At 39.5% G+C, this 25,791-nt stretch overlaps 1 protein-coding gene across 4 annotated transcripts in view; it reads left to right on the top strand.

Annotated features, from left to right (window-relative positions):
• The window catches only part of MTMR2 (myotubularin related protein 2), a 109,101-nt gene that overhangs the window by 13,210 nt on the left and 70,100 nt on the right, over positions 1-25,791 (top strand). The window contains exon 1 of one of the 4 annotated variants that reach the window (XM_010862123.1): positions 25,359-25,440. The exons of the other annotated variants lie outside the window; for them this stretch is intronic. The gene's annotated coding sequence lies outside the window, so the exon portion shown is untranslated. Of the gene's footprint in view, positions 1-25,358; positions 25,441-25,791 lie in introns of those variants that run through there. 4 annotated transcript variants of the gene reach the window in all.

Genomic DNA, 25,791 nt, shown 5'->3' with positions numbered 1-25,791 from the left:
TAAAAAGCAGTTGTTGAGGGTGTTGGAACTTATGGTCCCTTCTGCTCTCCAGTTCTTACCCCATCCTCCATGGGCACATTCCTTTTGGCTAGAATACTTTGGCTTTCACCTATTTATTTATATTTCCAGATAAGATCTTTGAAGAAACTGTACTCTGTAGAAAAAAAGATGTATGTAAACTATTTTCTATGCAACCTGGTTTTTCGTACTTTCTCTTGCATTACCAAATAATATGTCCTATCTTTTAGTTAGGAAAATGTGGTTGGTAGATCTGAAACTAAAATAATAAAAATTAAACTATAACCAAGGTTGCATGTACCTTAGAACCTAGAGATTTTCCAGATGTCAACTTGCACCAGCTGTCTCAGAGCTCAAATTCCCTTTGTTTCTCTGAAGAATACAGAATGTAGTCTCATCTTTGTTAATCAGATGCCATGATGATAAGATCACTGTGCCACCTCTTTTAAACTATGGGTTGGTTAAGTAAAAAAAAAAAAAAAAAAAATTCAGGTTTCTGGTGTACCGTTTAAAAAAATAATTACTATAATTTGTAATTAATTTGTTTGGGGAGTCGTTTTTCTGTTTTGGAGATCCTACAAATATTCTGACAATAGGTCTTTTGTATCCCAAGTGCTTTATACACAGTGCAGGCCTTTTATTTATTTTTAATAAAACTTTCAACAGAATGATGAATAGAGCATGAACAGTGCTTATGTACTGTAGTCTATTGTGTAAGTATTGACAGCAAAATTTGCATTTCTAGAAAAGCCTGTTCACAGTTAGAATGTAGAGTACATTCTTTAATGTTCTTGGACAAACATGCTATGTATGTGCTCAGGACATTACTTACAGGAGAATACTTCTTTGAAAAGAACCTTTTCTTCCCATGGAATACTGAAGAAAAATTAATATGGCTGTAGGAGTGAAGCCATTTATATAAGGCAAGTGATTTAAATCATACTGTAATGACTGTGGTCAGTAGTAACTGGAAATAAAAGAAATGCAAGCTTTCTCAGATTCTTGGGAGGCATTAGTTGATTAGGATATGTGAAAAGATAGGTGAATTGTACTTGAGCTAGGAGTGTAAAGTGTGGGCATATTTATCTGCACCCCTAATTATCACAAACACTTTCTTCTGCTATAATAGAAATATTTTTTACTGGATTTTGAATTATTAAATCAGAACTAAGAGGAGTATAAATCTATTTTTGGCATCTTCTGATGCTTGAGTTTTATTTTTCGGTTTGTTATTGTGAAATACACCAAGTGTTGGTGTGTTGGACAATAAAGTGATGCTAATTAATTCCATTACAGGCAGCAGAGTCAGGAGGGTTGGTACATTGCTGGTAGTTACACTGAAAAATGCTGGTGATGGAATTGGTTTTATTTGGGCCAGTCTTCTGTTTGAATCTGTCAGAAGTTACACAGGATACGTGTATGCATGTGTGTAACATATACATATTTATATATATTTAAAAATTTTCCCCTTGATGTTTGTGCTTAGAATTAAGTGATTTGTCCATTAACTAAAACTTTTTATTTTAAGCTTAAAAGTTTATACATTTAGTTATCTTAGTCAAATGAGGACATTTTACAGTGCACATCTGAGTGAAAAGTACTTTTAGTGCCAAGAACTTTGCTTCATTTTAATCTAATTAGTGGGTTACTTGAAAGGAGACCTTTATTTTTTATTTTATCTTATTTTCCCTTCTGATCAGGGTACTCTTGTATTTTCACAATGCTATTGGTTTAACACTTTCTACAAGTTAAGAGTTTAGCACTAATTACTTTCTACAGGTCATGTGTTTTTTTATCCTTATTATGGTCTTAATAAGGTATCATTACCTTATTTTATAAAGAAAGATGTTCGACTAAGTAACTTGCCTGAATTATTATCTGCTAAGTGGTGAAACCAAGTCTTTGTGACGCTGCCGCTCATGTTTTCAGCTCCTGAGTGCTCCTGAGTCTGCATCTGTGCTCTGAGCTTTGTATTCTCTGCTGTGTGTCTGCTGCATCCTTTATATCCCTTCATTTCCACACTGTTCTCTTACGAAATACTTAGATATCTAGCATCTTCGTTGTATTCTTAAGTCCCATGAAGAAAATGAATCTGTTTTCAACACTATCCCTAGTCCCTGACACATGGGTGATGTCAGTAACTGTCAGAGGGGAGGGTATGAAACAGCTGACTTTAGGAAGTTCCTGCTTCACAAAGGGAGAGGGAGAGAGTGAAGACCAGAGGGGAGATGGCTGAGTCCTTTAGTGAAGGTAGAGATTCCAAGTCTCCATCCTGGCAAGGAAACTGATGGGTACTTTGAAGCATGGGAATATTTGAATGTGATAAGTGACCCCTACTAGCAACTGAACAGGAACAAGTATCTGGAGACAGATTTTTCTGCTTTTGCAGCATTATCAGGGATGCTTGTAAGTTCAGTAGTATGAGGTAAGAAATACTTCTGTGTAGGTACCCAGATTTGTTTGTTTAGACATGACTGTCCTAAGGAGCAAGTTTTTAGCCTGATTAATTCTCAAGAATAATTATAACTTTCACCAATAAGTATAACTTAAAATCTGATTGAAACAAATAATTGAAAAGTGGGGAGTACCTTATCTTATTTAATGATACTGTTATGAAAAGCATATAAAAAGTAACTTCTGCCTGCCTACCAGTAGTTAGTTTGTATAACTCTGTTCATCAAAATGCTACACTTTGAAGTAGTAGAGCTTTTGAGACTAAAAGGGTGGAACACTGCTGTTAGGAATAGTGTAGCAAGGGAAAAAGACATTCTGTTAAAATAACAGCAGACCAGTAAATGTGTGGGAATGACTAAGAGTCAGATGATGGGATTTCTGTTTTGATCTTGTGGTGGAAAGAAAACTATGTCACTCTGGCTGACATAGTGGCAGAACTATTGAAAAATAGTATGAGTAGAGCTGTCCTGTATTATGCTTCTCTTTGTTGTTGTTCAGTCGGTAAGTCCTGTCTAACTCTTTGCAACCCCGTTGACTGCAGCAAGCCAGGCTTCCTGTCCTTCACTGTCTCCCGGAGTTTGCTCAAACTCATGTCCATTGAGTTCGTGATACTATCTAACCATCTCATCTGCTGCCCTCTTCTCCTTTTATCTTCAGTCTTTCCCAGCATCAGGGCCTTTTTCACTGAGTCAGCTCTTTGCATCATCTGGCCAAAGTATTGGGAGTTTCAGGTTCAGCGTAAGTCCTTCAGTGAATATTCAGGGTTGATTTCCTTTAGGATTGACTGGTTTGATCTCCTTGCAGTCCAAGGGACTCTCAGGAGTCTTCTTCAGCACCACAATTTGAAGGCATCAGTTTTTAAGCACTCAGCTTCTTTATGGTCCAACTCTCACATCTGTACATGACTCCTGGAAAAACTATAGCTTTGACTAGATGGACCTTTGTTGGCAAAGTGATGTCTCTGCTTTTTAATACACTAACTATGTTTTTCATAACTTTCCTTCCAGGGAGCAAGTGTCTCTTAATTTCATGGCTGCAGTCACTGTCTGCAGTGATTTTGGAGCTCAAGAAAATAAAGTCTGTCACTGCTTCCACTTTTTCCCCTTCTATTTGCCATTTGTATTCTCTGCTGCGTTTCTGTTGCATCTTTTATACCCCTTCACTTCCACACTGTACTATTATGAAATACTTAGATATCTAGCATCTTCCTTACACTCTAAAGCCATCACTTATCACTAAGATGTGATGAGACCAGATTCCATGATTTCAGTGTTTCAACTGTTGAGTTTAAGCCAGCTTTTTCACTCTCCTCTTTCACCTTCATCAAGAGGCTTTTTAGTTCTTCTTCACTTTCTGCCATTAAAGTGTTGTCATCTGCATATCTGAGGTTGTTGATATTTCTCCCAGCAATCTTGATTCCAGCTTGTGATTCATCCAGACTGCCATTTCACATGATGTTCTCTGCATAGAAATTAAATAAGCGGGGTGATAATATACAGCCTTGACGTACTGCTTTCCCAATTTTGAACCAACTTGTCTTTCTATGTCCAGTTCTAACTGTTGCTTCTTGACCTGCATACGGATTTCTCAGGAGGCAGGTAAAGTGGTCTGGTATTTAAGAATTTTCCATCTCTTTAAGAATTTCCACAGTTTGTTGTGATCCACACAGTCAAAGGCTTTAGTGTAATATGTGAAGCAGATTTTTTTTCTGAAATTCCCTTGCTTTCTTGCCCCTCTTACTGTCTGTATACCTAAGTTCTGTTCTTTCATAGATATGTGTAGATGTTCATTTGGTTATTTTGTGGAGCCAGACATTAACATTAAAATAATACTGACTTGATTCCTTTAAATTAGGAGTAAAGAGAATAATATAGTTTAGGGTAGAATGAAAAATGGTTTAAAGAGGAGAATTCTGCTGAAAGTGGTTTCTCATTTACGAAGGCTGTGGCTTTGCAAATTTGGATAAGCACATTTGTGAATGTGAATTGTTTGCGTGTTCATGTAATCTTTAACTGCTCTTCCTAAGGATAATATAATGAATCAGAATTTAGAGTGTAAGCATATAATGGCAATTTTATTCTGAGATTTTTTTTAGCCTCTTGAGAAAAGCAGTCTACATATGAATAAATCTGTAGAATAATTAGTATTATTAACAAGAGTATTCCACAGTGCTGCTGCTAAGTGGAGTCAGTCGTGTCCGACTCTGTGCGACCCCATAGACGGCAGCCCATCAGGCTCCCCCATCCCTGGGATTCTCCAGGCAAGAACACTGGAGTGGGTTGCCATTTCCTTCTCCAGTGCATGAAAGTGAAAAGCGAAAGTGAAGTCGCTCAGTCGTGTCTGACTCTTAGCGACTACCAGGCTCATCCATCCATGAGATTTTCCAGGCAAGAGTACTGGTGCCATTGCCTTCTCCGATTCCACAGTGCTAGTTATATTTTAATCAGCTTGCTTTTGAGAAAATATTCTCTCTATAACAACTTTATTAATTTCTAAACTGTGTTTTATTTATGCTTTTTTTTTTTTTTTGACATAGTGCACTTAATTTAAGTAAAGATATTACTACTGTTGAGGGCAAAAATTGTTTTGCCTACTCTTGAGGTATTAGGATTGCTTTTGCGCCAAAGTACACTTACCTCTCCATTATTTTGAACCGTGTTAATTACTTGCAGGTTATGCAGGGAATGTTCTATTTATTTATGGCTTAGATATTTGAACCTCTTTGGTGATTTTTTGTACCTCCATTAAAGGATTTATAGGAAAAAAATAATTATAATTTGATATTATTTCTTAATGATCCTGATTGAAGGTTTGGGTAGAAAAATGCCAATGCTAATTGAAGATGAATAAAATTGCATGATGTTGGTGCTGTGTAGCAGCCTTCTTATAGGAAAGTTTATGCAAAATAGCTAAGAAGTAATACTGACAGCAAAGTCTTTGAATCACGTTTTCATACTGACAGCGAAGTCGTTGAATCATGTTTTCATATGGGACAATAGTTTATTGTACATGTGCGTGTTTAGGAAGGGATAGTCAGAGGCATTTTGACTATCAGGAGCTGAAAGGAATATTAAAAAATGATAAAGTCCAGTTTAGCAAATTTTTCCAATAGTTAGAACCATAGCTCTTTATTTGTAGTCTTAGAATTTTATGTCTAAGATTTGTGTGCTCTGAGTCACAGGATCTCAGATTTGAACTTTTGAGACCATCTTGTACAGCAGCTCCACCCCTCACATCTTCCTTATGACTTGAATGTCATCACTGAATTGAGTTCATTGAATGTCATTGAATGTCATCGTTCACAAAGCCCTCACTTTCTCAACACTTCCTGTACCATTTTGGAGGTCACTCCAAAGAAGAGGCACTGGATATAGGAAATGACCCTTTTGGTAGCCTGTCAGTTAAAGGGAATATGGATAGTGGAGAATGATTGCTAAGTTTGGAAACAGTTGTGTTTCTCATGTATGCTTATATTTGGAGAAATCTTTTTTGTCATGGGGGGGAGGTGGCATTTAGTGATTAAAGCAGATACTATGGAATGGCTATAATTTAATTTGAATGGCAACAACTACAGTTCTTTTAATCTTCACTTTTTGAAATCACTTGGTGAATATAATGATACTAATCGGTCATGAAAAAAAAAGTATCTGGACCATGAACCTGTGATTCCATATGTCATCTCATTTGTGTGACAGATTCTACTCAATCTGGATTTTATCAAAAATAAGATGATTTTTTTTTTTTTTTTTTGGGACATTTGGTGACTTCCACAGGTCTTTTATTGTTTGTCTGACGGTTTTCCCTAGTGGCTCAGATGGTAAAGAATCTGCCTACAATGCAGGAGACTCCAGTTTGATCCCTGGGTTGGGAAGATCCCCTGGAGAAGGAAATGACAACCCTTTTCAGTATTCTTGCCTGGAATATTCCATGGACAGAGGAACCTGGCAGGCTATAGTCCATGAGGTTGCAAAGAGTTGAACACGACTGAGTGACTAACAGTTTATTGTTTGTAATGATAGATTCGATCATCTCAAATATTTATTTAATGTCTTTTCCTATAAATCAGTTATCCTTTAAAATTTTTTTTAGTATAAATTGATCTGGCTTAATATTCTATTACTGTCATTTTAAATATAATAGATATGTTGTAAATGCTAATCTCTAAAGAGCTGATTTTTATTTTTGAAGTTTTCTTGATGAGCATGCATTTATTGAGTTTGAGCATTTTACCTAACCAGAAAACATAAGCTTGCTTGAAAACACTAGCAAAGAATTGTAGGAAGTAGCTGTGAAGCAAAGATGAATGTGGTGAGAGGGTATATAATTCAAGGAATCATCTGAGAGGAATGGAGACATCTAGAAAGTCTTCCTGATGCCTAGTTTCTTAAATAGCCCCATATATATCTGAAACATTTTAACAGTAGCTTCACTTTAATATGTTATCAGTGTTGAATGCTGGTCCTCCCCCTGTACCCCTAGTAATGGTGTTTATATAGAAAATAATTTTAATGCTTAGATAGTATTTTCGCATTATTTTCACTTGGTCTTTGTAACCATCCAGTAAGATAAGAAGAGCAAGTAGTATTTTTATCCCTGTTGCAGTGTGAACTTGAGGTTCTGAGAGGCTAAATGACTTTCCGTGACTCATGAGACCTAATTTTCCTTTCTTTCCTTGTAGCTTAAACTTACATGTCCCAGTTAGAATGAGAGATTAGTTATGTGTCAGCATCTGCCAAAATGTCCCATGCTTCTTATTGTGAAGATGCTTTTCAGTATGGTTACTTATAGTAATCCACTATTAAACACATAATGGTAGATATCCTTTTTTGGTCATGAAATAAAATAGTACACAGCTTTTGTGATGAAAGTAGAAAGGATCTTATGTTTCCAACAGTGATTTAATAATTGGAACGGATTGCTAGAAGGGAAATATGAAACTTTCTTTTCCAGAAGTTATTTTTGCTTTCTTGTCATGTTTTAAATAAATTGTATTAAATATTCTCTGGCAGAGACTATCCGATTGTGGATAATTTAGCTTCTTGTTTCTTTAAGGATCAAATTGCTGAGAGTGTCATTTTTCTTAATTCTCCAGCCCCGCATTTAACCTCATTCTGTTAAAACTGGAGTTTTCTGATGATAGTAGGAGGCATGCTATTCCAGTCTCCATTAGATACAAATAATATTTTACATTGTTCTGGTGTTTCTGTCAGGTAGTATGCTAAACTCTTTGAATGCATCATTTTATTTAATCTTTACCAGTATTTGAAGTCTTCCTGGCATATGGTAAGTAAGTACTCACTGAGTATTAACTAAATGGAGAAAACAGAAAATAAGTAAAACAACAAGTGTATCAGATTTGGAAAAATAAAGCCGGGAGGATGAGTAGAGAATGAGTGGGTGGGTTTGGAGTTGTTTGCAAGTTTAAATGGAATGGCCAGGGAAGGTCTCACTACGCAGGCAACATTTGAGTAAAAAGGCTGGAAAAAGGAAGAAGTGCAATATTTAGAAGAGAGTTACAGATAAACAGAAAATATTAAGAACTTGAAGTTGGACCTTGCCTGGTGTGTTTGAGGAACAGCGAGGGCTCCACTGTTGCTGTAGTGCAGAGAAGCAGAGGGGCGATTGTGGAAGGCTTTGGGGGCATTTTAAGGACTTAATGGCTTTTGTTCTGAGTGCTGAGGGAGGGGAGCGGGAGGTTTTTTTGCAGAGGGGTTACTATGTCAGATGTTTCAGAATGTTAATCTGACTGCTGTGTCGAGAACAGACTAGGATGCAGAAGCAGGGAGACTGGTTGGTAGGCAGTTGGAATCATCCAGAAGGCAGATGATAGTAGCCAGAAGAGTAAAGAGACTTGTTTTGAGGGTGCAACCAGGCAGATTTCCTGATGGACTGACCGTGTAGTATAGGAGAAAAGTCAGAAGTACACTCTAGAGTTTTTGGCTCAAGAAAGTGTAGAAGGATGTGCTCAGTTGTGTCCGACTCTTTGCAGAATGTAGCTTACCAGGCTCCTCTGTCCGTGGAATTACCCAGGCAAGAATACTGGAGTCCGTTGCCATTTCCTTCTCCAGGGGATCTTCCTGACCCAGGGATCGAGTCTGTGTTTCCTGCATTGGCAGGAGGATTCTTTACCATTGCGCCACCTGGGAAACCCAGAGAAGGTTAGAATTACTATTTACTAAGATGTTAGAGCTAGTATCAGGAAGAGCAGGAATTTGGTTTGGGGCATATTAGATGTTCACCTGAAGGTGTTAAGTAAATTTGTAATTAGAATCTGGATTTCAAGAGAAAAGTGTGCGATGGTGTTTAAATTTAGGCTCATCAACTTAGAGATGTTCAAGTTATGAGACTGGGTGAGATTATTAAGGAGGGGAGGTGTGCATAGAGAAGATAAGAGTTTCAAGGACAGAGTTCAGGTGAAATTCAGTGTTAGGAGGTTCAGAAGAGAAAAGGAATCACCATAGGAGACCTGAGAGGAAGAGGGGCTCACGAGGTAGCGATAAGAGTACAGTGTTTGGGAAGCCGAGGATAGGAAGTCTTTGAAGAAGGAAGGCTCATCTCTGTCAAATGCTGCTTACAGATGGGGACTGAGTATTGACAACTGACTTTCGCGAAGTGGAGTTCTTGATGGCTTGATAAAAGCATTTTGGTTGACCTGTTGGAAGCAGGTTCAGAGAGAATGAGAAGTGAGGAGTTGGAAGCAGTGAGTAGACTTCTGTTTCTAGGAGTTTTGCCATAAGGAAGCTCAAAGAAGCAAATTGGTATCAGTAGGGGTTAAGTTAAGAGAAATAATAGCATGTTTCTATGTTGACTGGAATGACTGAGAGGAGAAGAAAATTTTTCTGTTGCAAGAACCAGAGGGAAAATTGCTGCAGGGATTTTCTTGCAAAGATGAAGGGAGATAATAGTTTAGTGGAGGAGCTGGCTTTAGATGGAATTATGGATGCTTTCCCTCCAGTAAGAGAAGGAAAGGCGGAGTACATGGACACACGTGCAAAGAGATTGTAGTTGAGGGAGCCTGTGAAAGATCTATTTTGATTACTTCTGGATTTTTCAGTGAAATGGGAATCTAAGTAACCTACTGATATTGAAGATGGAGAGGGCAATAGAGGATGGGGAAAGAAAAGACCATATGAAATAGTTGTGTGGAAGAATGGGAAACATAATGGACTAGAGAAATGTAGTGTAAGTCAAAGTTGCCTGAATGAATGAACGAACAGGTGCTTGACCAAGTAACATGTAAAATCTTGGTCCACTGCTGGGTGGGGAGGCCCTGATGCCAGGAAGAACCTTGTTAGCTACTTTCCTTGGTCTAACTGGCACACTGGTTTCTCCATAAGCAATACTTGGGATCATATTTTGACCCTTTTCTCTCCCTCTCTGATCATCTCAAGTCAGTTGTTGAGTTCTGTTGATTCTGTCTCCAGTGTCCTTTGCATCCACTCCTATTTCCTTTCTCTGCTAGTTTAGGCCCTTAATACCGCTACCTTGAGGAGGTCTCCTAATAGTTTCCAAATAGGTTTTCCTGCTGTTATCATCCATTCTTTGACCCACTGTTAAAATGATTTTCCTCAAGCACAGAGACTTTTCAGTGTCTTCTCACTGCTTTCAGAACCATCTAGATATCAGATTATTTTTTAGGACTTGTACAATCTAATAACATCTTACCTTTTTTGCCGTATATCTGATTGAGCTTGTAAGTATCTCATGCTTCAGCCAGAGTGGTCTGCCTCTAACAGTGGCCTTAAAATGTCTTGAATTTCCTAATTCTTTTTCTTTTTTTTATGTTGTTTATTTAGTGAAATTTTTGAGACCGTATTGAACCTCCTCTTCTTCTTGTTCAGTTGGCCAAGTCGTGTCTGACTATTTGTGACCCCATGGACTGCAGCACGCCAGGCTTCCATGTCCTTCACTATTTCCCAGAGTTTGCTCAAACTCTCATGTCCGTTGAGTCAGTGATGCCATCCAATGATCTCATCCTCTGTTGTCCCTTCTCCTCTTGCCCTCAGTCTTTCCCAGCATCAGAGTCTTTTCCAGGGAGTTGGCTCTTCGCATCAGGTGGCCAAATTACTGGAGTCTGAGCTTCAGCATCAGTCCCTCAAATGAATATTCAGAGTTGATTTCCTTTAGGATTCACTGGTTTGATCTCCTTGTTGTCCAAGGGACTCTGAAGAGTCTTCTCCAACACCATAGTTCAAAAATGTCAATTCTTCGACACTCAGTTTTCTTTATGATCCAACTCTCACAGTTGTACATGACTATTGGAAAAGCCGTAGCTTCGAATATATGGACCTTTGTTGGCAAAGTGATGTCTTTTCTTTGTAATATGCTGTCTAGATTTGTCATAACCTTTCTTCCCAGGAGCATGGTTCTATATTCTAGCTAACTTCAGATGTTCAGTTCAGGTCAGTCACTCAGTCATGTCCGACTCTTTGCGACCCCATGGACTGCAGCATGCCAGGCTTCCCTGTCCATCACCAACTCCCGGAGCTTGCTTAAACCCATGTCCATTGAGTCGGTGATGCCATCCAGCCATCTCATCCTCTCTAGTCTCCTACTCCTTCTGCCTTTGATCTTTCCCAGCATCAGGGTCTTTTCCAGTGAGTTAGTTCTTTGCATCACGTGGCCAGCGTATTGGAGTTTCAGCTTCAGCATCAGTCCTTCCAATGAATATTCAAGACTGATTTCCTTTTGGATTGACTGGTTGGATCTCCTTGCAGTCCAAGGGACTCTCAAAGAGTGTTCTCCAACACCACAGTTCAAAAGCATCAGTTCTTCGGTGCTCAGCTTTCTATATAGTCCAACTCTGACATTTATATATGACTACTGGAAAAACCATAGCTTTGACTAGACAGTCCCTTGTTGGGAAAGTAATGTCTCTGCTTTTTAATATGCCATCTAGATTGGTCATAGCTTTTCTTCCAAGGAACACGCATCTTTTAATTTCATGGCTTGCAGTCACCATCTGCAGTGATTTTGGAGTCCAAGAAAATAAAGTCTGTCACTGTTTCCATTGTTTTCCCATCTATTTGCCATGAAGTGATGGGACCGGATGCCATGATCTTTGTTTTTTGATGTTGAGTTTTAAGCCAGCTTTTTCACTGTCCTTTTTCACTTTGATCAAGGGGCTCTTTAGTTCCTCTTCACTTTCTGCCATAAGGGTGGTGTCATCTGCATATCTGAGGTTATTGATATTTCTCCCGGCAGTCTTGATTCCAGCTTGTGCTTCATCTAGCCCAGTGTTTCTCATGATGTACTCTGCATATAAGTTAAATAAGTAGGGTGACAATGTACAGCCTTGATGTACTCCTTTCCCAGTTGGGGACCAGTCTGTTTTTCCATGCCCATTTCTAACTGTTGCTTCTTGACCTGCATACAGATTTCTCAAGAGGCAGGTCAGGTGGTCAGGTATTCCCATCTCTTGAAGAATAATCCACAGTTTGTTTTGATCTACATAGTTAAAGGCTTTGGCGTAATCAATAGGCAGAAGTAGATGGTTTTCTGAAAGTCGCTTGCTTTTTTGATGATCCAGTGGATGTTGGCAATTTGATCTCTCGTTCATCTGCTTTTTTAAATCCAGCTTGAACATCTGGAGGTTCACGGTTCATGTACTGTTGAAGCCTGGCTTGGAGAATTTTGAGCATTACTTTCCTAGCGTGTGAGATGAGTGTACTTAAAGATGAACACCCCAGGTTGCTAGGTGCCCAATATGCTACTGGAGAAGAATGGAGAAATAACTCCAGAAAGAATGAAGAGATGGAACCAAAGCGAAAACAATGCCCGGTTGTGGATGTGATTGGTGATGGAAGTAAAGTCCGATGCTCTAAAGAGCAGTGTTGCATAGGAACCTGGAATGTTAGGTCCATGAATCAAAATAAATTAGAGGTCAAACAGGAGATGACAAGAGTGGACATCAACAGTTTAGGATCAGTGAACTAAAATGGACTGGAAGGGGTGAATTTAATTCACATGACCATCATATCTACTACTATGGGCACGGATCCCTTAGAAGAAATGGAGTAACTTCATAGTCAACAAAAGAGTCTGAAATGCAGTACTTGGGTGCAGTCTCAAAAATGACAGAATGGTCTCTGTTTCCAAGGCAACCATTCAGTATCACAGTAATCCAGGTCTGTGCCCCAACCAGTAATGCTGAAGAAGCTAAAGTTGAATGGTTCTATGAAGACCTCCAAGACCTTCTAGAACTATTACCCTAAAAAGATGTCCTTCTTGTCATAGGGGACTGTAATGCAAAAGTAGGAAGTCAAGAGCTACCTGGAATAACAGGCAAATTTGGCCTTGGAGTACAGAATGAAGCAGGGCAAAGACTTACAGAGTTTTGCCAAGAGAACGCACTGGTCATAGCAAACACCCTCTTCCAACAACACAGGAGAAGACTCTACACACGGACATCACCAGATGGTCATTACTGGAATCAGATTGATTATATTCTTTGCAGCCAAGGATGGAGAAGCTCTATATAGTTAGCAAAAACAAGACTGGGAGCTGACTATGGCCCAGATCATGAACTCCTTATTGCCAAATTCAGACTTAAATTGAAGAAAGTAGTGAAAACCATTAGATCATTCAGGCATGACCTAAATCAAATCCCTTACGATTATACAGTGGAAGTGACAAATAGATTCAAGGGATTAGATCTGTTAGAGTGCCTGAAGAACTATGGACAGAGGTTTGTAACACTGTACAGGAGGCAGTGTTCAAGACCATCAGAATGGCAGTGCAAAATGGAAATGCAAAAAGGCAAAATGGTTGTCTGAGGAGGCCTTACAAATAGCTGAGAAAGGAAGAGAAGCTAAAGGCAAAGTCGAAAAGGTAAGATATACTCATCTGAATGCAGAGTTTCAAAAAATAGCAAATAAAGCCTTTGTCAGTGATCAGTGCAAAGAAATAGAGGAAACCATAGAATGGGAAAGACTAGTGATCTCTTCAAGAATATTCGAGATACCAAGGGAGCATTTCATGCAAAGATGGGCTCAATAAAGGACAGAAATGGTATGGACCTAACAGAAATAGAAGATATTAAGAAACGGTGGCAAGAATACAAAGAACTATACAAAAACGATCTTCATGACCCAGATAACCATGATGGTGTGATCACTTACCTAGAGCCAGACATCCTGAATGCAAAGTCAAGCGGGCCTTAGGAAGCGTCATAACGAACAAAGCTAGTGGAGGTGATGGAATTCCAGTTGAGCTATTTCAAATCCTAAAAGATGATGCTGTGAAAGTGCTGCACTCAATATGCCAGCAAATTTGGAAAACTCAGCAGTGGCCATAGGAGTGTTAAAGGTCATTTTTTTCCCCAATCCCAAAGAACCTTCTGAAGCCGTTAGTCCAGATCCTTAAGTTCTTCTCTCTCATTTATTTTTTGTATTGTATATTGTGTCGTGCAGTAAGTACTTTGGAGTGAAAGTTCACTAGGGGCAGCAACCTTGTTGTTTATCTCTGTATTAATACCTAGTAACTCCTAGAATAGTAGTATCTTGCATATAATAGGTGCTCAACAGTATTGATGAAATTAAACTTGGATATGAAATAACCAAAAGAATATGCTAATTAGAGCTGAATTTATAATATCAGAACTGGTAAAAACCCTTTTTTTAAAAAAAAAAATTCAGATCATTAATAAATATATTGCTAATGCTAAGTCACTTCAGTCGTGTCCGACTCTGTGTGACCCCATAGACGGCAACCACCAGGCTCCCCTGTCCCTGGGATTCTCCAGGCAAGAACACTGGAGTGGGTTGCCATTTCCTTCTCCAATGCATGAAAGTGAAAAGTGAAAGCCAAGTCGCTCAGTCGTGTCTGACTCTTAGCGACCCCATGGACTGCAGCCTCCCAGGCTCCTCCATCCATGGGATTTTCCAGGCAAGAGTACTGGAGTGGGGTGCCATTGCCTTCTCCGTTAAATATATTAAGGAGCCATTTTAAAGACTTGGTAGAGTCAAAAGCCAAAGTGGAAGGAATTGGTGAAGGAGTGGGTACTAAGCAAATGGAACCATTGAAGATAGACAATTTGCTGTAATGTGGAAGGTAGCTAAACTCTTAAGAAATGGAATATGGTGTGCAGATTTGGAAAGAGACTGGTGAAGGAAAAGCACATGTGGTGTTTGAAAGAAACATGAGCGTGTTGGCAGAAAAGCAAGTACCAAGATTACTCCAAGTCATGTGTTTTCGTTTTTCACCTTGGCAGAGGCTAAGCACTCCAGTGAGTCAGGCCACTGAAGCTAATAATGAGTCCAGTGTGCTGAGGCCACAGGTTAGGTGAAGAGTGCAGATCACAGACCGGGAAGCCTCGTAAACCTGGGCACGGCGGCCATGGGCAAGGACGACGCTCCTGAGTCACTGGGCTTACGTTCTTGTGTTCTCCTTCATTCTGATGAAATTATTTATTTAGAAAAGTTAACTTAACCAACTGTATGTATATTTTTATGGAGGTGTCTCCCATAAATTACTACAGATATGTTTTGAAATTTATGATGTTTGATACAGAATCGTTAAGCTCAGGAATCTGAATGGAGGAAGCTGTTGATGATGTGTGGTAGGGCCAGGGAGGCAGACGGTGAAGGTCTTTCCATTGCACTTGAAGTGACATGATGGGAAGACTTCTGTGGCCCATCTGTGGTGGTGTTTTTTTCAAAAAAGGAAAAAAGAATCATTACTTAGCTAATTAAAATGTTTTTCAAGTGTATTTTAAAAGATATAGTTTCTGATGAAATCACTTGATATAAAAACAATGAAAATATTTAATTTCATTGTTTAAATACTTAAACAGTGAAAGGTAAATAGTTTCTGATAAAAGTCACTTGATATTAAAACAATGAAAATATTTCTTGATAGAGTATTATTTCTGTTTATCTGTAATTGGGGTGTTGAGTTTACAAAGTGATAGCCCAGAGTTTGTAAAATAAGTGTAGCTGTTGGATTTAGTTTCCTTTTGACTCGGTTGTATGAAATACAATATTGGAATATTTCTATTTAGGCTGTGAGTCTTAAATAAAATTTATTCAAGTCTCTGATTACCTAATTAGAAAACACTTAACGTGTATATACACATACATGCACATATGCCTTTTGGACAATTTCATTTTTCAGTATTTGTATAGATAATTGTATGAATGTTTCAAAAGGTAGAATACTCATTTCTGAAGCTCTGGACTATGTTAGAACTAAAAGAGGCCATCAAGACATGATTCTTGACCTTAAAGTTCCTGACGTTGGAAACAGTTCAGGGAATAGTTTTCATGAGATTTTCAAAGAAGTATCTGACCATCAAAAAGCTAACCACTAAAATAGTCAAATCGGTACTTTTCACGGATAATGGAGCTATAATGGAGAGTGGGGATTAAGGCTGCAGATACTACTGTTAGCTAGAATGGACTAAAATCCTGGTTTCTTAATTCTCAACAACTTTTTCTTTAACCATTTGGGAAATAGCAGTCAAAAAAAAAAAAAGATTCCCACCAGTTGTGTATTATTTGTCATTCACATAAGACATGGTCTCTCTTTTAAAAAAATATTTATTTATTTATTTATTATTTTTGGCTGTGGTGGTCTTTGTTGCTGCATAGGCTTTTCACTAGTGCAGAGAGCAGGGATTAGCTGCTCTGCACGGGCTTCTCACTGCCATGGCTTCTGTTGCAGAGCACAGGCTCTAGAGCGCGTGGCCTTCCGTAATTGGTGGCTCGTTGACTCAGCAGTTGCAGCTACCAGCCTCCTAGAGCACAAGCTCAATAGTAGTGGCCTGCAGGCTTAGTTGCTCTGCAGCATATGGGGTCATCCCACATCGGGGATTGAACCCACGTCTCCTGTATTGGCAGGTGCATTCTTTACCACCGAGCCACCAGGGAAGCCCTAAGACATAGTCTCTTTTACAAAATGTTTGCTCTGTGTCCTAAGAAATTTTTTAATAGAAATGGAATACTGTATATATGGTGTATATATTAAAAAATCCTCAGTAACTCCAGAAGGAATATGAAACTATCTTCCCCTACTTTTGAGTTTTTTTTTTTTCCCTCAGTTTCAAATGGTTCAGCTGAATGTATTTCTTCTTTTCTCCAATCCTTAAGTTATTACCATTTTCTTTTGAGTTTTTTTTTTTTTCCCCCTAGCCCTTATTTGTAGCTCTTATGGTATTATTGATGTGCCTATGTGGTATATAATGTCTGTTTCTGGCTGAAGTCTCAAGGGCAGAGGCTGTTCTGTAATCTAGTGTTTCGTATAGGTTCAGTTCGGTTGTGTCCAAGTCTTTGTGACACCATGGACTGCAGCACGCCAGGCTTCCCTGTTCATCACCAACTCCTGGAGCTTGCTCAAACTAATGTCCATCAAATCGGTGATGCCATCCAACCACCTCATCCTCTGTCGTCCCCTTTTCCTCCTGCCTTCAATCTTTCCCAGCATCAGGGTCTTTTCCAGTGAGTCAGTTCTTCGCATCAGGTGGCCAAAGTATTGGAATTTCAGCTTCAGCATCAGTCCTTCTAATGAAAACCCAGGACTGATCTCCTTTAGAATGGACTGGTTGGATCTCCTTGCAGTCCAAGGGACTCTCAAGAGTCTTCTCCAACACCACAGTGCAAAACCATCAATTCTTCGGCGCTCAGCTTTCTAAATAGTCCAACTCTCACATCCATATATGACTACTGGAAAAACCATAGCTTTGACTAGACAGACCTTTATCAGGAGAGTAATGTCTCTGCTTTTTATTATGCTGTCTAGGCTGGTCATAGCTTTTCTTCTAAGGAGCAAGTGTCTTTTAATTTCATGGCTGCAATCACCATCTGCAGTGATTTTGGAGCCCAAGAAAATAAAGTCTGTCACTGTTTCCATTGTTTCCCCATCTATTCGCCATGAAGTGATGGGACCGGGTGCCGTGATCTTCGTTTTTTGAATATTGAACTTTAAACCAGCTTTTTCATTCTCATCAAGAGGCTCTTTAGTTTTTTTTTCCCTTTTTGTTATAAGGGTGGTGTCATCTATGTATCTGAGGTTTTTGATATTTCTCCCAGCAATTTTGATTCCAGCTTGTGCTTCATCCAGCCCAGCATTTCACATGATGTACTCTGCGTATGAGTTAAATAAGCAGGGTGACACTATACAGCCTTGACTTACTCATTTCCCAATTTGGAAACAGTCCATTGTTTCATATCTGGTTCTGACTGTGCTTCTGGACCTGCATACAGATTTCTCAGGAGGCATGTTAGGTGGTCAGGTATTCCCATCTGTTGAAGAATTTTCCAGTTTGTTGTGATCCACACAGTCAAAGGCTCTGATGTAGTCAATAAAGCAGAAGTAGATGTTTTTCTGAAACTCTCTTGCTTTTACAGTGATCTAGCAGATGTTGGCAATTTGATCTCTGTCTCCTCTGCCTTTTCTAAATCCAGCTTGAACATCTGGAAGTTCTCGTTTCACATACTGTTGAAGCCTGGCTTGGAGAATTTTGAGCATTATTTTACTAGAGTGTGAGATGAGTGCAATTATGTGGTATTTTGAACATTCTTTTGCTTTGCCTTTCTTTGGGATTGAAATGAAAACTGACCTTTCCTTTCCTGTGGCCACTGCTGACTTTTCCAGATTTGCTGGCATATTGAGTGCAGCACTTTCACAGCATCATCTTCTGGGATTTGAAATAGCTTAGGTAGAATTCCATCACATCCACTAGTTTTGTTCATAGTGATGCTTCCTAAGGCCCACTTGACTTCACTTTCCAGGATGGCTGACTCTACTTAAGTGATCACACCATTGTGGTTATTTGAGTCATTAAGATCTTTTTTGTACAGTTCTTCTGTGTATTCTTGCTACCTCTTCTTAATATCTTGTGCTTCTGTTGAAGAGAAGAGATCTCTGGTCTTTCCCATTCTGTTGTTTTCCTCTCTTTCTTTGCAGTGATCACTGAGGAAGGCTGTTTTATCTCCCCTTGCTATTCTTTGAAAGTCTGCATTCAGATAGGTATATCTTTCCTTTTCTCCTTTGCCTTTAGCTTCTCCTTTTCTCAGCTATTTGTAAGGCCTCCTCAGACAACCGTTTTGCTTTTTTGCATTTCTTTCCTTGGGGATGGTCTTCATCACTGCCTCCTGTACAGAGTCACAAACCTCTGTCCATAGTTTTTCAGGCACTCTGTCTATCAGATCTAATCCCTTGAATCTATTTGTCACTTCCACTGTATAATCGTAAGGAATTTGATTTAGGTCATGGCTGTATGGTCTAGTGGTTTTCTCCACTTTCTTCAATATAAGTCTGAATTTGGCAATAAGGAGTTCATGATCTGAGCCACAGTAAGCTCCTGGTCTTGTTTTTGCTGATTGTATAGAGCTTCTTCATCTTTGGCTACAAAGAATATAATTAGTCTATTCTTGGTATTGACCATCTGGTGATGTCAATGCGTAGAGTCTTCTCTTGTGTTGTTGGAAGAGGGTGTTTCCTTTGACCAGTGCATTCTTTTGGCAAAACTGTATTAGCCTTTGCCCTGCTTCATTTTGTACTCCAAGGTCAAATTTGCCTGTTACTCCAGGTAGGTTTTGACTTCCTACTTTTGCATTACAGTCCACTGTGGTGAAAAGGACATCTTTTTTGGGTGTTAGTTCTAGAAGGTCTTGTAGGTTTTTATAGAACTGTTCAACTTCAGCTTTTTGAGCTTCTTCTTGCTGAAGCTAAAGTCCATGCCCCAACCATATGCCCCTGTAGTTGGGGCATAGACTTGGATTACTGTGGTATTGAATGGTTTGCCTTGGAAACAGAGATCATTCTGTCATTTTTGAGATTGTACCCAAGTACTTCATTTCAGACTCTTTTGTTGACTATGAGGGCTACTCCATTTCTTCTAGGCGACAGGGGAAGGTAGTTAAGGAAGGAGTTGGGTCTGGTATGGGAAATCTGGGGACAGCCAGAGAAGAGCTACATCCTGCAGCCAGATGTACAGCAAAGTTTTGTATATAGGGTTTTATAATTGTTAATTTTTTTGAAGAAATATGTGTGTTATGCAGTGAATCAGTATAGACAGTTCAATATTGAAAATTGAATCAGTATAAACAGTACATCAATATAAACATAACCAATTACAAAGGTTTTGAAATGACTTATTGAATCAGTAAGAATAACAGGACTGATTTATTGTGGAAAATATACCTTCAGAATAAGTTTGAGGTGGTTAAAAACCAGAGTTGGTCAGAAGAGAAGACAGTTTGGAGACTAAGTTAAAAAATATTTAGAGTGGAAATGGAGAAGACTGATTCTCATGACCAGTGGCAAGGAACAGGTGTGTCTGCTGCTGTTGCTGCTAAGTCACTTCAGTCGTGTCCGACTCTGTGTGACTCCATAGACGGCAGCCCACCAGGCTCCCCCGTCCCTGGGATTCCTAGGCAAGAACACTGGAGTGTGTTGCCATTTCCTTCTCCAGTGCATGAAAGTGAAAAGTGAAAGGGAAGTCGCTCAGTTGTGTCCAACTCTTCGAGACCCCATGGACTGCAGCCTACCACGCTCCTCCGTCCATGGGATTTGCCAGGCAAGAGTACTGGAGTGGGGTGCCATTGCCTTCTCCAACAGGTGTGTCTGGCTGGAGTGAAATGTAAACTTGAGCTAGAATTAGATATGGTGGAGCACCTTGGCACTCTGAATACTGTTAAGAGATTTAATTTGATTTGGAGGTAATTGGGTAGCAGTGTATGCACTTTCATCATAATGAATGCAAGTGCTAAATAATTGTTGGAGTGATGTTAGAAGAAAATTATTCTTATAGATTTGAATATTATATATTAAAAAGTGATGGGACTAACATCACTGAGAACATCCAGTTACGAGTTGATTCTGGCTTTTTTCATCCAAAGTGTATTGAGCTAGAGTGAGACATGAAAATGGGAAATAAAAATCATATTCAATGTGAAAGAAAGGAAGGGAAGACGAAAAAATAATATAAACTGTTCCTTAATGGACATGACTTCATGCAATTGAAATGGCTGTCAAATTGAAGTAAACAGTTTTGGGAAAGTAGTTCTGTGGAAAACATAATAGGCAAAAGAGCGTTAATTTTTACTCAGATTTTTTCCAGAGAAGGGTTATTTTTGGTGACATAATTAGTTGTCTTCTGGTGGTACTACCATGTCTCCTTTTTATTACTTTATAGAACACTTGAGCTTTTTAGTATAGAAAAAAGTTACTTTTATATTATCAGTTTCAAGTTGGATGTCTTTCACTTCTGAATCCATATTATCTAACATAATGTTTTCCAAAATATAATTTCTTATTTTGTGAATACGAGGTCTTTAATTATAGTTCTTGCTGTCTCCTCCGCACCCCGACCCCTTATAAGCCTAAGGTATAGTCACTGAGGCACATTTGTATTCTGACTTGTATGTCACAGCTGGAAGTAGTAATAATGAGAAGTGAAACAGCAACATTGCCATTATAATTTTTAAATTTATGCAGCTAATCTGACTTGGGGTGGGGTAGTTTCTGTGTAATAACATTTCTTGTAAATAATAGCAGTTAGTCACATGGTGCTACTTTTTTTTAGATGCTTTACATATTTTGTTGTAAGCAAGTTGAGGAAACGATCTTTGGTGAAGGATCTTGGAATAGCAAACAACAACAAAAATGTCTGAGAAGAGGGACTCATAGATGAGTAAATACAATAAAATTTTACAGGTATTGCAATAGAAATATGTACAGTGTACGTTGAAGGAAGAAGCAGTTATGTTTATAAGATGGATAGGGACAAACAGGGAAGTGTATGAAGGACATTACAGGCAAAGACGGCAGAGTCAGCAGCAAAGGTGCAGATGCATGAGATGGCTAAAGAACTTAGAGAGTCTGCATGCCATTCCCAGTGGGTTCAGTTGAGTGAAGCTATGGCTAGATATATGGAACAAAGGCCCGATCATGGAAGACTTAAGGTGTTGTGCTAAGGAGTTTGGGCACGATTCTGTAGGCAGTATATAGTCAGTTCAGTTCATTTCAGTCGCTCAGTCATGTCCAACTCTTTGTGACCCCATGAATCGCAGCACATCAGGCCTCCCTGTCCATCACCAACTCCCAGAGTTCACTCAAACTCAGGTCCATCAAGTCGGTGATGCCATCCAGCCATCTCATCCTCTGTCGTCCCCTTCTCCTCCTGCCCCCAATCCCTCCCAGCATCAGTCTTTTCCAATGAGTCAACTTTTAGCGTGAGATGGCCAAAGTTTTGGAGTTTCAGCTTTAGCATCAGTCCTTCCAGTGAACACCCAGGACCTATCTCCTTCAGAATGGACTGGTTGAATCTCCTTGCAGTCCAAGGGACTCTCAAGAGTCTTCTCCAACACCACAGTTCAAAAGCATCAATTCTTCAGCACTCAGCTTTCTTCACAGTCCAACTCTCGCATCCATACATGACCACTGGAAAAACCATAGCTTTTACTAGACAGACCTTTGTCGGGAAAGTAATGTCTCTGCTTTTGACTATGCTGTCTAGTTTGGTTATAACTTTCCTTCCAAGGAGTAAGCATCCTTTAATTTCATGGCTGCAGTCACCATCTGCAGTGATTTTGGAACCCCCCAAAATAAAGTCTGTCACTGTTTCCACTGTTTCCCCATCTATTTCCCATGAAGGGATGGGACCAGATGCCGTGATCTTAGTTTTCTGAATGTTGAGTTTTAAGCCAACTTTTTCACTCTCCTCTTTCACTTTCATCAAGAGGCTTTTGAGTTCCTCTTCACTTTCTGCCATGAGGGTGGTGTCATCTGCATATCTGAGGTTATTGATATTTCTCCCAGCAATCTTGATTCCAGCTTGCGCTTCTTCCAGCCCATCATTTCTCATGATAAGTTAAATAAGCAGGGTGACAATATACAGCCTTGACGTACTCCTTTGAAGGTTTAAGGAGGGATTGCAAGTCAGAAGCACAGTGGGATATCACTTCATACCTGTTGTTGTTCAGTTGCTGTTCAGTCACTCAGTCCTGTCCCACTCTTTGAGACCCTGTGGACTGCAGCATGCCAGGCTGCCCTGTCCTTCATACCTGTTAGAATGGCAATTATCAAAAAGACAGAAAATCGTGAATGCTGGTCAGGATATGGATAAAAGGGAACCCTGGTAGACTGTTGGTTGGAATATAAATTGGTGCAGCCACTACGGAAAAAGGACGGAGGTTCCTCCAAAAATTAAGCATAGAACTACCATGTGATGCAGCAATTTGACTTCTGGATATTTTTCTGAGAAAAACAAAAACACTAACTTGAAAGGGTATTTGCACTCCCACGTTAACTGCAGCATTATTTACAGTAACCAAGACATGGAAGCAACCTAAAGGTCCATTGATGGGTGAATGGATAAAGAAAATGTGCTACACACACACACACACAGATACACACACACAGAGACACAGTGGGTGGTATTTAACCATAAAAAGAAGAAAATACTGCCATTTGCAACAGCATGGGTGGATCTTGAGGGCATTATGTAAGTGAAATAAGTCAGAGAAAGACAAATACTATATGATGTCACAAATACATGTGGAATCTGAAAAACAAAAACCAAACTCATAGGTACAGAGTGCGGATTGGTGGTTGCCAGAGGCAGGCGATTTGGGTTGGGAGGAATGGGTGAAATGGGGAAAGGTGGTCAAAATACATACCTCTGGTTATGAAATAAACAAGTTGTGGGGATGTGATGTATACCATGGTGACGATAGTTAATAATAATGTTCAGTTGATAGTTGCTAAGAGAGTTGATTTTAAAAGTTCTCATCAGAAGAAACAAATTGTTAATATATGTGGTGATGGATGTTAATGAGATTTTCTATGATTACTGCACAGTATATACAAATATTGAATCATTAGGCTGTACATCTGAAACTAATGTTATATATCTATTATATGTCAGTTTTTTAAAAAAAGTCTTAAGCAGAGGAATGATAGGATCAGATCTGTTTTTGAAAGATCACTTTGGTATTAGTTTGGAATGATGTATTGAATGAGTAGTTGAGGGAAAAAGACTGCGCTAAGACAGTAAAAATTAGGATATTAAAAAGGATACATTCAAGAGATGGTAGGGAGGTGGACTCTATAGAACTTTGGATTGGTTGGATGTGATTGGTTTGGGAAAAAAATGGTGATGGTTTAGAAAGCTCACTTGGGAAGTGGGAGTATTGCTGAGCACTTCCTGGGGTCTAGCTAATGTTTCTAACGGTGAGTTTAAAATGGCCCCTATGTGAGGATTTACTCCATTAGCACAGAAGAAGGTAGATAGTTATATTGATCTGAATTTAGGGATTAGCAGGGCAGGGGTGGTCAGTGGATAGAAACAGGACACTGAGTGTTTTTTGAAAGAGAATGTAAACTGTTACACTGGGTATTTGAGGTTGGATGGAGAAGGAGGTGAAGTGGGGAGAGAGAACAATAAGCATGAAGAATAAGGACAAACGGAGAAGTTGAGGGATGAGTTGTCACCACTGGATTGAAGATTCGATGAAGGGAAAGTTAAGAAAGTGAGATGTTTGGAAAGCATAGCGTCTGCGGTCAGATACTGGTTTCCTTGAGTTTTCGATGACAAAGACTGGGTAGCTTCCAGAAATGGTAAAGTGCGGTATGTGCTGCAGAAGCACATTGCTTAGTTGGGGATGTAGATGAGGAATGTAGGAAGTGAGGAATTTTGAGCTAGGTGGTTGCTAGTTTGTCCCTGTGAACATTAAAATTCCCACCACGAAGGCCAGTTTTGGAGTAGAAAGAAGCTTTAAGAGGAGAAAGTGCGCCAGGTTAGTAGAAGTCTTCGCTAATGTGAGAAGCAGTGATTAAAAGGGGAATGGGTGATAGAGAGGTTGTATGCCCAAATACCAAGCACCTCGGAGGAAGAAGGCTGTTATATATGGAGATGGAAAAGTAACACTAGTGTGAAAGCATGAGACAGGAGCTGGGGGAATGCTGGCTTCACCTTTGGATTTTGTTAGATGTCGGACAAGAGTCTTCTCTAGAAAAGGCTGCAGGGAAGTGGGCTCTTGGAAGGAGATCTCAGCTGAAGCAAAGAGGTAGAGGGGAGAATTTGGTTGAAGATAGAAGAGAATTTATTCCATATGGCATAAAAAGTCCAGTGTAAAGGAAAAGTTAGCTGAAGGAAGACTTGGGCAGGGAAAATGGACAGAGGAAATACAGAGTCAGACTTGAAGGTCTGGCATTTTTGAAGAGGTTCAGGATGACAAGGATAATAAGAATGTTTGGATTGAAGTTTGTGTGGTGAAGTTTATGGGCCTAGGAAAACTGAGGACCAAAGTGGCATTGGCTTAGTGAGATTGTTGTTGTTGAGTTGCTGAGTCGTGTCTGACTCTCTGCGACCCCATGGACTGTAGCCCACCAGGCTCCTCTGTCCATGGGATTCTCTAGGCAAGAAAACTGAAGTGGGTTGCCATTTCCTTCTCCAAACTTAATGAGATTAGCAGACTGTAGTCTTTGGTCAGAATTCAGATGCCTTGCCAATTCTTATTCTCTAGCAGTTTATCTTTTAAAGGGAGGAAGCAGTGTAACTAAAGAGCTCTAGTCTAAAGATTTAAATGCCATTATAGAGTATAGGATTTGGGTATCCTGGTGGCTCAGAGGTTTAAACAACTTCACTTCACTTCATAGAATACAGGCAGAAGTATAGATGATTGGGTTTTATTCCACTGGATGACCTAGGAAGACTTCTTGGAAAAACCGGCCTTTTAACTGGGTCTTAAAGAGTAAGTAACAGTAGGATGTTAATAAATAGAAAGAGAATTAGCTCAGTCGTGTTCAACTCTTTGCGATCCCGTAGACTGTAGCCTGCCATGCTCCTCTGTCCATGGAATTTTCCAGGCAAGAAGACTGGAGTGGGTTGCCATTTCCTTCTTCAGGAGACCTTCCTGACCCAGGGATTGAAGCCGGATCTCCCACACTGCAGGCAGACTCTTTACTGTCTGAGCAACCAGGGAAGATAAATGGGCATTCTGTTTTGGAGTTGCATGAGCAATGGTATGAATTCAGGGAAATACAAAGCTTATTTATGGGACAGTTCATAAAAGGTAAACATAGAGGGCTTGACCTCAAGATGAACAGTGGAGAAATGGAAAAGAACAGTGGAAGTGAAGTAGCCTAGTAGCCATGGTGATCAGAATCATGTACAAAGCCCATATGACAGGGGACAAATAACTTGAAAATAGAGCTCTGCATTCTGTAGCCACCTTCAGTCTTGAGTATCCAGTTCATGTTTATACCAGAACTTTCAGCGGTTGTGGTGGTGGTAGTGGTATGTGTATCTGTGTTTGCTATAATCACAAGAACAATACTAAGATATAGTCACACGTGTGTCCCCTCCAGCCCCTT

Source organism: Bison bison, unplaced genomic scaffold (genome assembly GCF_000754665.1).
Source record: "Bison bison bison isolate TAMUID 2011002044 unplaced genomic scaffold, Bison_UMD1.0 scf7180017864478, whole genome shotgun sequence".
Taxonomy (NCBI): Eukaryota; Metazoa; Chordata; class Mammalia; order Artiodactyla; family Bovidae; genus Bison; species Bison bison.
The sequence above is the reverse complement of the archived record's forward strand: the minus strand, read 5'-3'. Positions and strand labels throughout refer to the sequence as shown.